At 45.9% G+C, this 19,996-nt stretch overlaps 1 protein-coding gene across 9 annotated transcripts in view; it reads right to left on the bottom strand.

Moving 5' to 3' along the window:
• CAMK1D (calcium/calmodulin dependent protein kinase ID) overlaps positions 1-19,996 on the bottom strand; it is a 489,271-nt gene that overhangs the window by 257,502 nt on the left and 211,773 nt on the right. The gene's annotated exons all lie outside the window — the stretch shown is intronic.

The following is a 19,996-nucleotide window of genomic DNA, read 5'->3' as shown; positions in this document are numbered from 1 at the left end:
ACAATACTCATGATTCTTAACTTCATCCTCATTCTAAAAGATCAAATTATAAGTAGGAGTGTTAACATTTTTTTTCTGCATCCCAATGGACCGTCTTGTCTACCCACTTTGAAGATCACTGCTTTAGAGAGACATGAAGGCTGGAGATTTTGCCCTGGACATCCTCCAAATTAAAGTGAGAGACAAATCAAGGTGGATTCCACAGATGGACATTTGGAAAGCAAAGGAGACAGGGTATCAAATTGCTTTAAATGTCCCCAGCTAAGAAACAGGAGTGATGGCCGGGTGCGGTGGCTCACACCTGTAATCCCAGCACTTTGGGAGGCCGAGACGCGTGGATCACAAGGTCAGGAGCTCAAGACCAACCTGGCCAAGATGGTGAAACCCCATCTCTACCAAAAATACAAAATTTAGCCAGGCACGGTGGCAGGCACCTGTAATCTCAGCTACTCGGGAGACTGAGGCAGGAGAATCGCTTGAACCCGGGCAGCAGAGGTTGCAGTGAGCCAAGATTGTGCCACTACACTCTAGCCTGGGCAACAGAGTGAGACTCCATCTCAAAAAAAGAAAAGAAAAGAGAAAGAGAAAAGAGAAGGAAAGAAGAAAGAAATAGGAGTGATACGGTTTGGCTCTGTGTCCCCACCAAATCTCATGTTGGAGTGTGGTCCCCAGTGTTGGAGGTGGGGCCTGGCGGGAGGTGACTGGATCATGGGGGGCGGTTTCTCATGAATGGTTTCGCACCCTGCCACTGGTGCTGGTCTCCTGATAGTGAGTTCTCGTGAGATCCGGTTGTTAGAAGTGTGCAGCACCTCCTCCCTCACTCGCCCTCTTGCTACTGAGGGGCAGGGGAGACACTTTACTCCTCCTTCCACCATGACCGGAAGCATCCTGAGGCGGCCCCAGAAGCAGAAGCCTCGATGCTTCCAGTACAGCCTGCAGAACCATGAGCCAATTAAACCTCTTTTCTTATAAGCTACCCAGTCTCAGGTAGTTCTTTATAACAGTGTGAGAACAGACTAATACAAGGAGGAAGAAGTCAGCAAAGGAGGTAAGAAAGAATCCCAGGCCAGGTGCAGTGGCTCACACCTGCAATCCCAGCACTTTAGGAAGCCAAGGCAGGTGGATCACTTGAGGCCAGGAGTTCGAGACCAGCCTGGGCAACACAGTGAAACCCCCATCTCTACTAAAAAATACAAAAATTAGCCAGGCATGGTGGTCTGCGCCTGTAATCTCAGCTACTTGGGAGGCTGAGGCATGAGCATCGCTTGAACCTAGGAAGCGGAGGTTGCAGTAAGCTGAGATTACACCACTGCACTCCAGCCCAGGCAACAGAATAAGACTATGTTTCACCAAAAAAAAAAAAAAAAAAAGATTAAATGAGACTTTAAACACTTGCCTCCCTCCTGTTGACCTCCTATGACTCGCAGGGCTCTGCTGATTCTTCCTTCTCAATGTATCCAGCAGGGTCAACCTGCTTGGGTTGGGCATGGTGGTTCACACCTGCAATCCAGCATTTTGGGAAGAAAAGCGGGAGGATGGCTTGAGCCCAAGAGTTCAAGACCAGCCTGGGCAACATACTGAGACCCCGTCACTACAAAAAAATTTTAAAATTAGCCATGCATGGTGGCGTGCCTGTAGTCCCAGCCATTCTAGAGGCTGAGACAGGAGGATCACTTAACCCCAGGAGTTTGAGGCTACAGTGAACTGTGATCTCGCCCCTGCACTCCAGCCTGGGCGAGAGAGCAAGATGCTATCTCTAAAAATTAAGCCTTTAAAAAAAAGATCAGTCGGCTTGCCTAGGGCCCCTCCCCTCCAGCCAGGACTCTCACAATCAGATGCCAGGTGGCCAGCTGGTCTCTATTCTGAAAATGCCTAGTCCATCCCCATCCCACACACCACCACAGGAATCATCCCTCATCTTCCCAGCATTCCTCCTCAATCCTTTGCTATGCAAAAATCTTTTCAATAGTTACCCCTTGGCCTAGCAAATGAAGTACAAACCCCTAGATTGTGATGATTTCAGGATGAAGTACAAAGGGAAGCAAGGCACGTCTTACATGGGGGCAGGAGAGAGAGAGAGAGAAAGAGAGAGCTAAGGAGGAAGTGCCACCTTTAAACCATCAGATCTCTTGAGAACCCCATCACTATCATTACAGGTGTGAACCACCATGCCCAGCCCAAGAATAGGCACCTCCGTGCTTTGCCCTCGGTTCCCTGAACCCCATCCTTCCTGTCGCACCTTCTCAAACACTTTTCATCTTTATCTCTGTACCTGTTCTAGCTGTTCCACCCACTAAACTGTTGCCCTTTTTTCCTGCCTCCACCCAGGAAAAGCCCACTCGGCCTTCGAGTTCCTCCAATGCCACCTTCTTCTGATTTGCCAGATGGCTATGATGGGTACCTCTTCTGAACCCCCTGCAAGCACCTACTCCCCTCCTACAGAGTCCTAAGGCTGCTTTCTCGCACAGTTGCTGGGTATACTTGGAACCCCCACCCCCCCAATATCAATTCTCAGCTCCTTGAGGCGTGGATGGGGTTTGACTCATTTTTAAAAGCGTGTCTAAGTCATTAATAAGGCTCAAGAAGTGAAATCTGTTCATTCAGCTCAAAACAGTGCCAGCTTCTTTCCAGAAGGTAGTTTACTCATGGCAACGTTGGAGCCATTAATAGCGTCTTCTTATGTTTAAAACTCTGGAGAAGCTGTGAAGACAAATCCCAGCCAGAACGTTTTCAACAACAGGAGCAGGTCTCTGGTCACCATTCACACATCTTGCTCTGCTATGGTTTGTATTTTAAAAGAGTTGTATTAGTCCCTTCTCACACTGCTATAAAGATCCTACTTCAGGCCGGGCGTGGTGGCTCATACCTGTAATCCCAGCACTTTGCAAGGCCAAGGCAGGTGGATCACCTGAGGTCAGGAGTTCGAGACCAGCCTGGCCAACATGGCGAAACCCTGTCTCTACTAAAAATACAAAAATTAGCCAGGCGTGGTGGTGCATGCCTGCAGTCCCAGCTCCTTGGGAGGCTGAGGCAGGAGAATCACTTGAACCCAGAAGGCAGAGGCTGCAATGAGCAGAGATTGTACCACTGCACTCCAGCCTGCGTGACAGAGCACGACTGCATTCCAGGAAGAAAAAAAAAAAAAAAAAAAAAAACTACCTGAGACTGGGTTATTTATAAACAAAAGAGGTTTAATTGACTCAGTTCCATATGGCTGAAAAGGCCTCAGAAACCTTACAATCATGGTGGAAGGTGAAAGGGAAGAAGGCATCTTACATGGTGGCAGGAGAGAGTGAGAGTTAAGGAGGAAGTGCCACCTTTAAACCATCAGATCTTGTGAGAACTCCCTCCCTATTGTGAGAACAGCACTGGGGAGCCACCCCCATGATCCAGTCACCTCCCGCCAGGATCCTCCCTTGACACGTGGGGATTACAATTCGAGATGAGATTTGGGTGGGGACACAGAGTCAGACCATATCAAGAATCTTACACTTCCCATATGAGAAGTAGTGACAACAAAATTGAAAATTTGGCACCAATTCTGCTTGGGATTTCATGTATTCTATCAGAATTTTTTTTTTTTGTTTTTGGGTGCTGGTTTCTATCATTGAAATGAATACATATTTACTACTCGCAAAAGCTTTTTGTTAGGATACACGTACTTATGTTAACTATCTAAAGTACTTGGCAATTCTATAAAATACAGCATTTTTATTTTTTTAGAGGGAAGGGAATACCTGTTGTTTTCCTTAATCTTTCCTCTTGTGAAAATAGCACAATCTGACTCCTCCCAAGAGGTACCAAACACCCACAATGTAGCAAGGACTTTGTCAGACACTAGAAACCCATTTGGAGCTCAGGCAGCATCCATACCTACATGGAGCTTTAAGTTTGCTGGGAAAGAAAGACAAGTAAACAGACCGTTACTTGTTATGGAGACAGTGTTACAATGGAGGCAACACTGATGCTACCAGGGAACAGAAGGGGTAGCAAGGGTACCCTGGATTTCTGAAGCAAGGATTCCTAGACCAGTGCCTTTCACAGGTAAATAAGCAAACGCATCACTGGGAGATCCAGCTTCCCCACACATTCTGATTCAGTGGGTTTGCAGCGGGGCCTGTGAGAGCATTTCTAATCCGCTCCCAGGTGATGCTGCTGCTGCTGGTCTAAGGACCACACTCGGAGTAGCAAGGGGCCCAAAAGACTAGACCCCAACACTGAGGCCACATTAGTGGGGAACAGCTGCATTTTGGGGAAGCAGATGATGGAAAAACAGCCAGATGCGAGACCTACAACAGTGACCACCCCTGTCCTCAAGGATTTTTTTTTTTTTTTTTTTAATTTTATTGACATGAAGCCTCACTTTGTCACCCAGGCTGGAGTAGAGTGGTGCAATCTTGGCTCACTGCAACCTGCACCTCTGGGTTCAAGCTATTCTCCGGCCTCAGCCTCCTGAGTAGCTGGAACCACAGGTGTGCTCCACCATGCCTGGCTAATCTTTTTTTTTTTTTTAGTAGAGACAGGGTTTTGCCATGTTGGCCAGGCTGGTGTTGAACTCCTGGCCTCAAGTGATCTGCCGTCCTCAGCCTCCCAAAGTGTCACTGTCCTCATGGATTTTGTTTTGTTTTGTTTTGTTTGTTTGTTTTTGTTTTTTTGAGATGCAGTTGTGCTGTTGTCACCCAGGCTGGAGTGCGATGGTGCCATCTCAGCTCACTGCAACTTCCACCTCCTGGGTTCAAACGATTCTCCTGCCTCAGCCTCCTGAGTAGCTGGGATTACAGGCGCCCGTCACCACGCCTGGCTAATTTTTGTATTTTTAGTAGAGATGGGGTTTCACCATGTTGGCCAGGCTGGTCTTGAACTCCTGACCTCAGGTGATCCGCCCATCTTGGCCTCCCAAAGTGCTGGGATTACAGGTGTAGCCACCGTGCCCAGCCCCTCATGGATCTTAAAGAGGTAAATGAAGAGGAGGAAAAAAAATTAAAGGCATCTGCAAAAATATCAATCACCTTGGAGGTGTGATGCAACTTTCTTACACAGTTTTAAGCACTCTGGGATTCAGAGTAATTTGAAGATGACAAATCTAAATTATTTAAAAGTCTGAGTTATAAAATTTTTTTAAAAAAGAGTTATTTCAAGTACTTGTGGAATCTTGAACCTATGGGAGGGTCACTGCCACATCCACTTAGGTGACAAGGTCATTACTGCCATGGGACACACTGGTGTCAAGCCCTTAAAAATATTCCTTTTCCTAGGTAAGCTGTGTAATATCTTCATAAGTATCTTTTATTCTATCGTATGTTCACCACACAACTTTTAAGAGTAGTAGAAAAGATGAATTTCAATCGGACCTGTACGCCGAGTACACAGAGTTCAAAATGACAAGATTTTCTGTCATCTATGTACAGGATGCCATTCCAAAAAAGACTATGAAAAATTCTAAAGCGACATGTTGATATGACTGTTGTTTTCTTTAAAATAACTACAATGTATGCAATTAAGTGAGTGCTGTTTGCTACCAAAAAAGGAAATTAAATGTCCACACTAATTGAACGATGGAGTACAGAGATGACAGGAGTCTGAAACATACACCCTGAAAAGTTTCATTGCCTCGTAGACCATCTGTTCATCCCACTCAGCAACAATCCTGTGGAAATATTCAGGGATATTTCTTGAGTAAGTAGTTTCTTCAGAACAGTTTCCATTTGGAAGTTTATATTACGCTCCTCGACACAGTGATATTTATAAAGAAGAAAAAACCATCCCACTCTAAGTCGCCTTTTAAAGAGGCATATTACCTTTTTGAAAAAGTTATATTAACTGAATAACAAAATAATGGGCTTAATAATAATAATGGAGATTATTCCCAAAACAAATTGCCTACAGGAGGGAAAGCACCCACATCTGTGTAAGGAAACACTGTATCACTTACTTAGTCGACTGTTTCAGAAAGTCCACACTACTGGACATATATCCGTAGGAAATTATTTCAATAAGCAGCTCATTCATAGATACTGCTTGTGGTTCAAAAGTAGCTTGCTGATCTGTTCCCACAATCTTCTCCAAAGTTTTAAGAAAAGAGCACTCAAAACAAAACAAAAAAAGATGAATTAAAAAGAAAGAAAGAAAGAAAATTGAAAAAGAAAGAGGCTGATCTGGGCATACTGCCTAGGCGTTAGCCCTGCTCCGCAACCAGGAAGAAAGATGAGGGGAGGGAGGGAACGAAGGAGGAGGAGAGAAAGAGAGAAAATGAAAGACAAGTAGAGAGAAAGAGGAAGGAGGGAGGGAGAGAGGGAGGGGGGAGGGAAGGAGAGAGGGAAGGAAAGAAGGAAGGAAGGAAGGAAGGAAGGAAGGAAGGAAGGAAGGGAGGGAGGGAGGGAGGGAGGGAGGGAGGGGGGGAGGAAGGAAGGAAGGAAGGAAGACAGGCAGGCAGGCAGGCAGGCAGGCAGGCAAGGTGGGAGGGCGGGCAGGCCTAACTGATGGTGGGTTCCAGAACAAATCAAACTTGTAACCACTCTATAGACATATTTAAAGGAAAACTCAGTAAAAGTGGCCCCCACCTACAATGTGCCATGTTCTGAATCCAACAGAACATGGAACCCGTCAAAAATGGGGCCCACAGACAGATTTGCCTCCTAAGTTTTAACATAATCCCAGGTATACTGACCATTCTGATTCAAGCTCGAAATTCAAGGCACTCTCTGAAAGGTGCACTCTGCCATGCTTTAGGGCTGCCCACCCTGTTGCTATATCAAGTGGCTTTGTCCTGGAAGAGGTCCTACCAGGATTAAACAAACAACCACAACATCAACAAAAAGAAACCACACACTCACAGAGAATCAAGTGTGGATTTGTGAATACACAATTCAAACTATTTTAAAGAAAATAGCTGCATTATCACTTGGCTGTAAAACCCAGCGAGAGCTCATTAGAAAGAACAGCAAACACCTGAGTAAAAACTTCTTTCTGCAAGTTTACTTTTCTACCTAGAAAAATGTGTGCACACATGTAGAGAAATGAGTCATGGAGGAAGCAGCCACGGCCTCTTGGACAGGTTGGCTTATCCCCCAAATCATGAACATCTCTAGATGGTTTTCAGCTCATCGGCCGCCCCATCCCTGCCTTCCCTACTCTATGCCATCCCGGGGGATGATGCCCCCCAAACTCACTCTGTTGTCCATGATGGTACATGGGAAAGCTTCCTCCCTTTGTTTCTGGAACATCTTGGAAAACTACAGAGAGAGCAAAGGATCAAACAGGACAGAGAAGGAACAGCACAGCTCTCAGGCCTGCAGCTGACGGAGAGGATGGGAAAGGTCTTTCTGGATTATGAACTCACGCCAGAGCAGCATTTTCCATATTTTCTAGATCATTCCACAATCTGTAACTGGCTTGTTCCCACTGCACTTCTGAGAAGTAATAGCTTCACTGTATTCCCAAGACACTGGCACACTGGGCCAGAATCATCAGAGACACCTGAAACGAGAGCAAAGCCTCTCCAGCATTCAACCTGTATTGCAGGCTTGGAGGCAGGCCTCTGAGCTCCGTTCTAGTGAACACCGTGCACCGGAGACAGCCTGGAGCAGAATACGGCTGCAATCCCAGCAGCTCGAAGAAACACCGCACCGCTGCTAGGGAGGGGAAGTCAGAAAGAACCGCACATCTAATTGAAATCACCAGGGGAATTTCTGACACTAGAGTCAATATCCTATTGTGGAATCTGGCCAACCTACTGGAGTAGATTCTTCAGTCCTGTACAACATACCAAGGACCTCTACAAGATAAGGAAGAGTTACTTTCCTGCATTCTCCTGGAAGACGCTGTACACGTATGGTTATGTGGAAAGAGTTCTGAATTTGGAGGCCAGAAACCATCCTTCTGACTCTCCGCATCTGCCTGGCTTAGCTCCATGACCTCGGGCAATCACTTTACCTCTCTGCACCTCTTTCCTCATCTGAAAGTCAAGAGAACTGGACCAAGATGTCTAAGTTCCTTTACTAGTTCTAATGCTCTGGTGACTCTAACATTAAGAGAAGCAGATGGTAAGAGAACCAAAGAAAGCAAGAGTTTTCACAGGAGTTTTGTCAGCAAGAAAAATGGTGAAACTGATGTATCCTTGGCAACTCTGCAGCAGGGTTGGTCTATGACAGCAGCAGCCTCGCCCCTGGAAGAAGGCCGGCCACCTCCTCGCTGCTGCCTTGGTTTCCCATTTCAAGAAGGGCTACCTTAGGGTTCAACAGGGAGCCTTAGGGAGGCGACACTTGCATGATACGGCTTCTGGGAAGGAACCTTCCCCCTATTCCCACTGTCTAGCAAGATGTCCCTTACACATAATAATAATGTACACAGCAAACATTTGAAGAGCCCACACTATGTGCCAGGCACACATTGACTGTTTGATCCCTACAACGACTATTGGAGGCAGATATTATCATCATCCCCATCATCCTGCAAATGGGGGCTCAGAGTTCAAACGACTTGCCCAAGGTCAAGTAGCTTCTAAGAGCAGGAGTCTGAGGCAAACTTAGACGAGCTGATTTTCATGACTTCACCACACCGTATCCTGCCTTTCTATTAGCTGAGAAGTCACAGTTACAGATTTATTCTTTCACCATTAATGAACACCTCCGACGTAGAGTGGGCTATTGCCTGCATCAAGGAGAAGTGGCCCCTTTCTTCACAAGAGAACACAGAGACAGCAGATGGGTCAAATCATAGTGGAAAGAGACACACAGACCTGGGTAACTTCCTCTCCGCACATTACTAGTTATGTAGCCCCTAAAAATGTCTTAAATAAGTCCAAGTTCCTTATCTGTGAAATGTCAATCATAATATCCACTTTATAGGTTTATGGTGACGATTAAATAAAACAATGCTTGTAGAAGTCACTAGTTTCTAAATCATGACACAGGAAGAAGGCTGTTTTTAAAAGCCTTGAAGGTACATTTACTAAAAGAAGCAAAAGTACATTTTGTTCTTCAATAAAAAGATATAAAAAACTGAGATGTGGCCAGGCGCGGTGGCTCATGCCTATAATTCCAGCACTTTGGGAGGCCAAGGCAGGTGGATCACCTGAGGTCAGGAGTTCAAAACCGGTCTGGCCAACATGGTGAAACCCTGTCTCTACTAAAAGTACAAAAACTAGCCAGGCCTGGTGGCAGGCACCTGTAAACCCAGCTACTTGGGAGGCTGAGGCAGAAGAATCACTTGAAGCTGGGAGCCAAGAGGTTGCAATGAGCCAAGATTGCGCCACTGCACTCCAGCCTGAGCAACAGGGTGAGACTCCATCTCAAAATTAAAAAAAAAAAAAAATTAAAAATACCTGAGATGTATGTATGTATTTATTCATTTTCAGAGACAGGGTCTTGCTCTATCACCCAGGCTGATGTGCAGTGGCAGAGTCAGAGCTCACTAAAGCCTCAAACTCCTGGACTCAAGGGATCCTCCTGCCTCAGCCTCCTGAGTAGCTGGGACTACAGGCACATGCCACCACACCAGGCTAATTTTCTTTGATTTTTCGTAGAGACAGGGTCTTGCTATATTGTCCAGGCTGGTCTTAAACTCCTTGCCTCAAATGGTTCTTCTATCTCAGCCTCCCAAAGTTTTGGGACTACAGGCATGAGACACTGTGATTGGCCTCCAAGACATATTTACAATGTGTGTATCTGCATATTTATTTACACACCTACATATAGTACACTTACGTGTGTGTATACTTAGTTCATCAGTTCTACAGCTTTCAATAAGAACCAAAAACACCACATCTATTACAGCACTGTATTTCTTAAAAGATACCCTTGTATGTGTTTGTACCCCAAGTGATACCTCCTACTTATCCATATCATATAGTCAAAACTATTTTTTAAATATTCATAAAAGAAAAAATGCAAATAGCTAAAAAATGGATATTAATCCATTTACCAAATTCTATCCAACTATTACTTTAGAAAAAATTTATTCCCCCAAACCTGCCTTCAGACCAATCATCAGAGCCTCAGATCTCAATTTTAAGCTTTGAGAAAAAGAGTTATATAGCTTTAAAACAGTAAACAACTCTGCAAACTACTCAAACGATAGCCCTGGACTTCACATATGTGAAATGAAATTTGTTAATCAAATTACATATAATTTAAAATACACAGTAAGTCATAAATAAAGCTTCACTAAAATATTTCATTTGCCATATGAATCATGCCAAAACCACATAGAAGACAGAATGGACACAACCTAAAGCTTAACAGAAAAAAAAAAAAAAAAAGAATCTTTGGTGTCTATTTCTTTTTCTATATCTGCCATCCTAGTCTATCTCAGGCCTACTCGCATTTAATCTTTCATTAGTGTGGTTCTCCAATGTAAGCTATTCTGACTTTTTAAAAATATTAGCCTATGAGAGAAACAGAGACATCTATATAGATAGATCTACATATCTAGATAGATATCTAGATAGATTGCTCTTGAAATCATTTAAGTGGAATTTGTATAAATCATTAGCTAAGTAAGTTTACAGAAGAAAGGGAAAACATCTGCCAAGATATATTATTCGAGGAATTTAAGCCACCAAGTAATCCACATATGAGCTGAACTCCCATGTAAATATCCAGATTAGATGACAGAGATGGCACAAGGAAATAAACATGCAAAGATGCAACACTGGTTTTAAAAGTGTGATGAAACACATTGTTTTTTCAACTACTCTAAATATCTACAGAGTAATATACATAGTACACAAGGTGGCAGGAGAGGTCAGACCAGATTTAAGTATACTCTGTTGCCATAAAAGAATTCTCTCTCTCTCTCTCTCTCTCTCTCTCTCTCAAACCTTCCACCTCTTCTGGAATGCCCCATATTGATTGAGGAACCTGTCATTCACTTGGTCAATGTAACGGATAATTTTATGTGTCAACTTGACCGGCCTAAAGGGTATCCAGAGTATTTCTGGTGTGTCTGTGAGGGAATTTCTGGAAGAGATTAGCATCTGAATCAGCCGACTGAGTAAAAAGATTATCCTCACCCGTGTAAGCGGGTATGTTCAAATCCACCGAGAGCCAGAACAGAACAAAGAGGCCGAGGAAGAATCAATTTGTTCTTCTTCCTTTTTTTTTTTTTTTTCTTTTCTTTCAGAGACAGAGTCTTACTCTGTTGCCCAGACTGGAGTGCAGTGGTATGATCACGGCTCACTGCAGCCTCGATTCCTGGACTCAAGTGATCCTCCCACCTCAGCCTCCCAGGTAGCTGCGGCTACAGGCGCATGCCACTAACCTGGTTTTTCTCTCTCCTGGAGCCAGGACATCCATCTCCTGCCCTTGGAGGTCGGCTCCCCTGGTTCCCAGGTCTTTGGCCTTGGACCAAATCATTGCTTTCCTGGGTCTCCAGTTTGCAGATGGCAGACTGTGGAACTTCTCAGCCTCCAGAATGACAGGAGCCAATCCCTCACAATAAATCTTTCTATGTATCTATATATATCCTATTGCTTCTGTTTCTTTGGAGGACTAATACAGTCACCAAAGCCAGAGAGAACTGGAAGTCAGCATAGATTCCTCCCTTCCACCAAACCTTCTTTGCCTATTCAGCACCCAGTCCCAGGGTTTCTAACCTCCTTAATTTTACCTGAGTTCCCCTAATCCTTGCCTCCATTCCCACCATGTTGCCTTTAGTTCAGGGCTAGATTCAGGAAGTCCACAGTCTGGAGCAGCAGAGATCCCACGGCACAGTCAGGAGTGATAGAAGCAAACCTTGGTGCCGTGGAATCTCAGAGGGAAGGACCCGTCCAGACAGGAAATCAAGGGACGTGTCCCAAAGGAGGTGTGTGTCAAACTGCAGCAGGAAGGATGCGGGGCGGGGGACGGTGGGGAGAGGCAATTACCTGCTCTTTTCAGGACAACTCAACTGAAACATGGGTGAAGGGTGGGAAGATGAAAACTAAAGAGGTAGATCACAAAGTAGGGGGCTCATTTGCAAAAGAGTTTGGATCCTATCAAGCAGGGGACTTTTTGGAATTAAAGTAGTGAGGTTGATTATCAGACATGCATTTAAATACTCATTTGCACAGTGCTGTGGGAGAAGGAACTAAAGAAAGGGAAACTGCCATGCTTTGAGCATGTCCTCCGACACTTCATGTGTTGAAAACGTAAATCCTCAATCCAGCAGTGCTGGGAATTGTTTCGGTCATGAGGCATCTGCCGTCATGAAGGAGTGAATGCAGCTCTCATGGGACTAGGTTAGCACTAACAAGAGCAGGTTGTTATAAGGTGGGGTGTTCTCTTTGCCTCCCCTCTCTTGGCACACACTCACTTGCCCTTCTGCTTTTCTGCCATATGCCATAAAGCAGCACAAAATCCTCACCAGAGGCAGCCGCCCGATCTTGGACTTCTCAGCCTGCAGAATTGTGTGCTAAAGAACTCTGTTTCCTTTGTAAATTACCTAGTATCAAAGTATTATGTTATAGCAACAGAAAATGGAATAAGACACTAACTTCCACAAGAGCCACACTTAGTGCACTATTTGGGAGGTAGAAACCCTAGGCAGGAAGAGGCCCCAGAGATACGTGGACCCTGAGAGATAACCAACATGCCTACTCAAAATAGGTTCAATTCCTTGTTTTGTAGTATGGGATATGGCCAGTTGTCTTTTCCTTCACTTCAGGGAGTACTATAAGCAATGTCTAAGAAATTAACAGAAATGCATTGATTCTGGATCTCACATCAAATGTAAAACGTCCTTGATTTTTGCAACGGACAAAACACCATGAGAAAGTCACTGGAAGGACCAAATATATTACCTCTTGGCTAGAAAGTGGCACTAGCATTAGATCACTTCTGTTTCCTCTTACAGACATGAAATAAACAACGATCACCAAACGGTGATCAGAAACAAAGGTGAGTTCACTGCCAACCAGGCAGGGGAAGCCTCCGGACTTAGAAGGAAGCTCAGCATGGCTCCCAGGATAAGAAAGCATAGATATGGAGCAAAAAGGAGGGAGTACACTAAATAAGGCAGGATTCTGAACTGCTACGGAAGAGCCATCATTATGGAAGACCTGTCAATGTCAACTCTTCTCAATCATTAATGGCTTTCACAGAGCCTGGTTTTCACAGGTCCGGGGTGCATTGTTTAAGATTCCAGAAAGCCTTAGCTCATTCAGCAGACAGGCTCACATATGCATGCCCAAAGCTTGGCAAGATTTTGGCTTTAACCACACACACCACCACCACCACCACCACCATCAGTAAATAACTTACTGCATCCCTCAAAGCCTGTTTCATGGGGATTGCCTGGTTTTATTTGAAATCAAGGTAACAGCCTGGCACAGTGGCTTACGCCTATAATCCCAGCACTTTGGGAGGCTGAGGAAGGCGGATCACAAGGTCAGGAGCTCAAGACCATCCTGGCTAACACGGTGAAACCCCGTCTCTACTAACAAAATACAAAATAATTAGCTGGACATGGTGGTGGGAACCTGCAGTCTCAGCTACTCCAGAGGCTGAGGCAGGAGAATGGCATGAACCCAGGAGGCGGAGCTTACAGTCAGCCAAGATCGCGCCACTCTACTCCAGCCTGGGCGACAGAGCGAGACTCCGTCTCAAAAGAAAAAAAGAAGAAGAAGAAATCAAGGTCACTTTCAATACGGTTTCCCAAGGTATCCGAGAGTCTAGAATCGTAAGATATACACCTGCCTCCCTATGTGTCACCATAAGCAAGGCTTTCAACCATTACTTTTCACATTTCCTGCTTGTGTCCTCCATTCCAATGCAAGCTTTCCAGAGAGGAACTCTCTGTCTTTTAGAACATCGCCTTCTAAGCAGGTCAGATTGATCCTTAGAAAGCTGTATTGGTGCCTGAGAAATTCAAGTACTAGCTTTACCAGCTTAGCCATTTTCAGTCATTGGAAAAGTGGTTATCTTCAGCCCCAATCAATGGATTTCTTTTCTTTTTTTTTGAGATGGAGTTTCCCTCTTGTCGCCCAGGCTACAGTGCAGTGGTGCGATCTTGGCTTACTGCAACTTCCAACTCCTGCGTTCAAGCGATTCTCCTGTCAGCCTCCCAAGTAGCTGGGATTACAGGTGGCCACCACCATGCCCAGCTAATTTTTGTATTTTTAGTAGAGACGGGGTTTCACCACATTGGCCAGGCTGGTCTCGAACTCCTGACCTCAAGTGATCCACCCGCCTTGGCCTCCCAAAGTGCTGGGATTACAGGCGTGATGCACTGCGCCTGGCCCCCAATCAATGAATTTCTATTCAAGTGTCAGTTTCTCTAACACACACAGACTGGCACTTGGCAGTGATTTAAACAAGTGAACAGGGCCAGCCTCCCTTCAGAACAAAGCCGCAGGAGCAGGGGCAGGCTAGATTTCCAGAGTTCATCCATGTCAAAGCCTTTCTCCGGAGGCTGTTCCTTAATCCCAAAGCAGTTGTTTTCTTTGGTTGCAGAAGCTGCCCTCCCTCTGGTCCACACTGAGAGGAAAGTGTCTGCCTTAAGGTAACTGGAGGAGGAGGCTCTGCCCTTCCCACGACAGAGGTGCCAACTCACTCTCCTGCCACACATCCTGCCATCCATCCTGACCTTGACCCCAAGGATTTCAGGGATTCTAGCCCAGCATCCTGGGCTTTGGTACCTGCTGCCTTTAGCAGTCCTGACCCTCTTCTGATGTGCTTGGCACCGCAATGTGCTGGCTCGACCACACCCTACCCCAGCCTCTCAAGGCCTGGCACTGCCACGACTGCCCATACTTCTTCAGCCACCTTTGAGAAGTGAGGTTCTCACTCCTGAGCCCAGTCAGTGGCTGGTGCCTGCTCCTCAACGATGGGATGATGGGCTCAAGTCAATTCACCAATCTCATAACAAATCTAGGCTGTTCCAAGGCAGCACATCTGAGTTTGCTCCTCTCAATGAAGCCTCTGCCCTGAAGGAAACATTGCCTGGCATGGGTTTCTGCCTGTGGACACATCTGGACACATCCGCCCACACCCCTGGTCATCACACAGAGCAGCCCCACCCTAGCAGGTGAAACCAGGGGGCAAGGGCTGGAGACGGGTGGCTCTGACATCGCACTGATTATGTGTTGGGATCAGTAGGTGGGGTTTGGGGGAGATGCTTTTTCAATTTTCCATCACCTGCCATTACCTCCACTTCTGACTCAATTGGTTTTGGATGGGGCCTGGGCATCAGTATAATTTTTTTTCTTTTTTTTTCTTTTTTTTAAGAGATGGTGTCTCAGTCTGTCACCCAAACTGGAGTACAGCCTCAAACTTCTGGGCTCAAGCAATCCTCCCACCTCAGCCTCCAGACTAGCCGGGACTACTGGCAACCACCACACCGGACTAGTTTTTAAATTTTTTTTGTAGAGACAGAGTCTCACTATGTTGCCCAGGCTGGTCTCGAACTCCTGGCCTCAGACAATCCTCCTGCCTCAGCCTCCTAAAATGCTGCAATTACAAGCACAAGCCACTCACTGTGCCCAGCCCATCAGTATGATCTTAAGAGCTTCCTAGGTGATTTTAAAGTGCAGCCAGGGCTCAGAAACACTGACGGGGAGAGAAAGAGGCAGAGACAATCATCTGAGACTCCCCAGTGTACCCAGATAGACGAAAACATGCCAATTCAAATCAGTTCCAGCCAGGGTCTCTTCCCCAAGGCAAGACAATCTCTACAGTCTACAAAGAAGCCATCAGAACAGCATGTTGAATTCTGGTGCCATGTTTCATTCAGACAGTATCCCTTCCACCAAACAGAGCCTGAGTTTTCCCAACTATAAGTAAATGGACTGCTGTAGACATAGCTGCTTTGCTTCTCTCAGCCCCCACTTTCCAATCTATGCATGCCCCTCTCTCTTCATCACTCATTTAAATGCAGACTGTTGATATATTTGCCTTTCTACTCCTGCAAAAGTACTGTAAGTGCTGCCTTGAAATTATTATTATTATTATTTTTTGAGACGGAGTTTTGCTCTTGTTGCCCAGGCTGGAGTGCAATGGCGCAATCTCGGCTCACTGCAACCTCCACCTCCGGGGTTCAAGCAATTCTCCTGCCTCAGCCTCCCGAGTAGCTGGGATTACAGATGTGTGTCACCACATTCGGCTAATTTTTGTAGTTTGAATAGAGATGTGGTTTCACCATGTTGGCCAGGCTGGTCTCAAGCTCTTGACCTCAAGTGATCCATCCACAGCAGCCTCCCAAAGTGCCGGTTTACAGGCGTGAGCCACTGCACCGGTCAAGTTTTGAAATTAGATTTGGGCAGTGCCTGCCCTTGAAATAAATAATGCCACAGAAATCATAAACTCTGTAATCCAGCCCGAGGAGAATAACACCAATGATGTTCTATTCCATACTGCATACAATACTCTGTTCTGGGATCACAGCTAACCGTTCTGTCTGGAGCAGCTTGTGCTGAATTTTCTAGATGCAGCCGCTGATGCCAGAGCGAGGCTGTCGGTCCTCACAGCTGCATAGCAACAGCCTACCTCCATGTTTATCTGAATGTTTCCCTCTGAGTTTCATTGAGTATCTACTGATCAAGTAGAAAATTCATTTTGGAACAATTTCCAGAGCAAGTACAAAGACATCCTTAAGGACATGTTAGCTACATTACTTCAGTCCAGTGAAATAAATAAATTTCTCAGCCTACAACAAGCTCAGCATAAAGGTGGACAGGCAGTCTTTTCAATGTGCCGGCTTAGCAGTTCCCCGGTGGTCCAGCAGCTAGGATTCAAATGGGCCTACTTCCAAGGAAAATAGTGTGGAAATAAACAAATGGCCAGGAAACAAACACAAACAGTGTAGAAATAAACAAATGGTCAGGAAATAAGCAAAAGTAGTGTGGAAATCACCAAAGACGGTGGAATTTAAGGCAGTCTATTTGGGATCCCGTCTACAATGACTTAGTCATGAAAATCATCAAAAGACTTTTTTCTGTTTTCTTTTTTCTTTTTTTGAGATGGAGTCTCGCTCTGTCGCCCAGGCTGGAGTGCAGTGGTGCCATCTGGGCTCACAGCAAGCTCCGCCTCCCAGGTTCACACCGTTCTCCTGCCTCAGTCTCCCGAGTAGCTGGGACTACAGGCGCCTGCCACCACGCCCGGCTAATTTTTTTTTTTTTTTTTTTTTTGTATTTTTAGCAGAGACGGGGTTTCACCGTATTAGCCAGGATGGTCTTGATCTCCTGACCTCGTGATCTGCCTGCCTCGGCCTCCCAAAGTGCTAGGATTACAGGCGTGAGCCACCGCGCCTGGCCAGGACTTTTTTCTGATATGCTGTGTCTGAAAAACTTTACCATTCAGCAAGTCCAGATCACAGTTGAGTTCCAGACCTGGACAGTTAACTGGACCTCTCTACCGGGACATCTCCCCAACCCCCAAGTTCAACATGTCTAGATCAGGACTCTCCACTTGCCCTCCTGCTCTGGTATTTCTGATCTCAGTGAATGGGGTCATCACTCACCGAGGCATCCATGTCAGAAACCTGGCAGCCCTCCTGGAATCCTCCTTCTCCCTCCCTGCTCTCCCCATTCCTTCCAAATTCCTGAGTCCTACAGATTCCACTGCGTTCACACCCTCATACCTGTTTCTTCCATCCCAAGGCCAGAGCTTCTGCATTCATGTGTTACATCTTCATTTCTCCACCAGATTCTTCCAATGGCCTCCTCACTATTCTCCCTACGTACATTGAGTCCTGGCCCCCCAGTCCATTCTTCTCAGTCCTGCCACAATAATCTCCAAAAATTAATCTGGATCATGGTGCTCCTTTCATTAAAACCCTCCAATGGTTCCCCAGGGTCTAGAGGATGAAGTTCAAAGTGGGTACACAAGGTCCTCCACAATCCCACTTCTCCAACCTTAGTGTCTCCAGGCCTCCCCCTGAACCCTTTGCCCTGGACAGCTCCCCGGCACACCAGCCTTTCTGTCTCCTATCTCCTGACCTCTGTCTGGGCTGCCACTTCTGGATGGAATGTCCCTCTGCGTTTCCGACCCTCAAAACCATGCCCATTGTCCGGGCTCTACTCCTCCGTGAACCCTCTCCTCCCATCCCACCCCAAAGGAAGAAGAGGGCACCCTCCAGGCCCTGGCCACGCTCTTACGCAGCATCTGCAATGCCACTGCACGTACTTAGTGACAAAACTATGAGCTCCCAGAGGGCAAGGAGAGCACCTTATCTTTTACACTCAGCGCCCACCAGTGCTGCCTGCTGCACAGTGAGAATTTAACAAATATTTGTTAAATGAATGAATGTCTCCATGACAACATTCTGAGTGGTTTCAAACTGTTTTCTTTCTAGCTCATTGACGTTGTTTTCAGCTGCTCGTGATGTGGATCTGCCTCTTATTCCACATGTAAATCATATGCAGAGGACCAAAAAAAAAAAGTCAGTGCGGGAGATATTATAGATCACCTTCTTATCCCTGGAGAAATCACTTCTTTGTTCTTGACTCCTGAAAGAGGGGCCAGGTTTCTAGGCACTCCAGCAGCGGATACTGAGAAACTATCACAACAAGTTATTCCAGCCCTCCAGCCCTCCTCGGTTTTTCAATGCCCTCTCCCGGGAAGTGATTATTTGAGTGAGGCACAGGGTGAGGACAATTAAAGCAGACCATCCACAGCATTAACAGGACTGGCTTATAAAGCCTACATCCATGGCCTCTGCTCATGCAAATGAAAAATAACGCTAAAAAAATGAAACTGACTTCCTCCGCTTTTGGACTTCTCAGCCCTAAGGGAGTCACACAAAAATACAGTCACCATTCTCAATCCATCAGCAGACAGCTCCTGTGCCCAACGTAAAACCTTTGGAAGGCTCTGGGCCCACCCAGAATTCCATCTACAGTGTCAAATATCTGTAATATGCCTGCAACTTAATGTCACCAGCAAACAACTTCTTCTCCAAGTACTGATTTCATATTGGAAAATGAGCAATTTAAATAAAGGTCTCATTAACATCATGTTTTCCTGCTAGATGCTAATGTACTTAATTTGTTTTCCCAGATTCTCTTCCATACAATCATTTCCTGCAATCCTCCTCAGGACAACCTGAAACTCATTGGGTTCCTAATAGACAATCCAGAGCACCTAGAAACAGTCCAACTACCAAACAAATAAGCAAACCCCTTAGGCTACAATGTTATAGAGACCTGTTGGTTCTCAAACACTTATCACGCATGCTGTAGCTTCTTCTGGGAAGTTCACAAAGGTCAGAAGACTACAGATCGACTGTCCTGGCCCTCTCAGCACTGCTGGGTTTGTACAAATAATGGCCCATTATTTGTTCGGTGGACACTGCTGGTCCCAGTAAGAGAGGAGTGGGCAAGATGTTTATTCAGAAAGAATGTGAGGAGCGTGACATTTTGTGTTGAGGCCCTAGAAGACTTGTCCTCATTCTGCTTTGCTTATCGGTACAGAGATTCTTGCTATGTGCTGATTCCAAACCCCAAAAATTTCAAGGATATTTCGAACATCCTTTATTCATAGCAACTCTTATGAATTTCCGTAGCGCACTGCTCAGACACACTCCAAACATGCAAAATCAGGTACTACATAAGGGCTTATTCCCCCAAACCTTTTGAGATTACAGGGCAATGGCTTAATCATGACAGTGTGGGGAACGGTGTGGACACCACACCCATGAAAGAACATCGTTGGGGTGGATCCGGACACATCAGAATGGTTCTGGGAGCCAGGCGCCATGGCTGATGCCTGTAATCCCAGCAATCTGGGAGGCTGCGGTAGGAGGACCGCTTGAGGCCAGGAGTTCAAGACCAGCCTGAGCAACACAGTGAGCCCTCCATCTCTAAAATAAGGAAATAAAGAAAAAGTCTATTTTATTTAGCTAGGCATGATAGCATGTGCACAAAACTCAAAATAAAACTCAATGAAGAGGTAAGCACTGAAACAGTGAACTCCATGCAGCCTGCTGGGTGCCAGGTGCCACGTCTGCGGCAGAGAGTGGGAGAAACCATCGGAGCGTGTGGAAGTACCACTGGCCGGGTTGGTATTCCAGGCTCTGCCACCCT

The sequence above is a fragment of the Papio anubis genome, chromosome 11 (genome assembly GCF_008728515.1).
Source record: "Papio anubis isolate 15944 chromosome 11, Panubis1.0, whole genome shotgun sequence".
Taxonomy (NCBI): Eukaryota; Metazoa; Chordata; class Mammalia; order Primates; family Cercopithecidae; genus Papio; species Papio anubis.
Note: the sequence above shows the minus strand (reverse complement) of the source record. Positions and strands in the feature narration are given on the sequence as shown.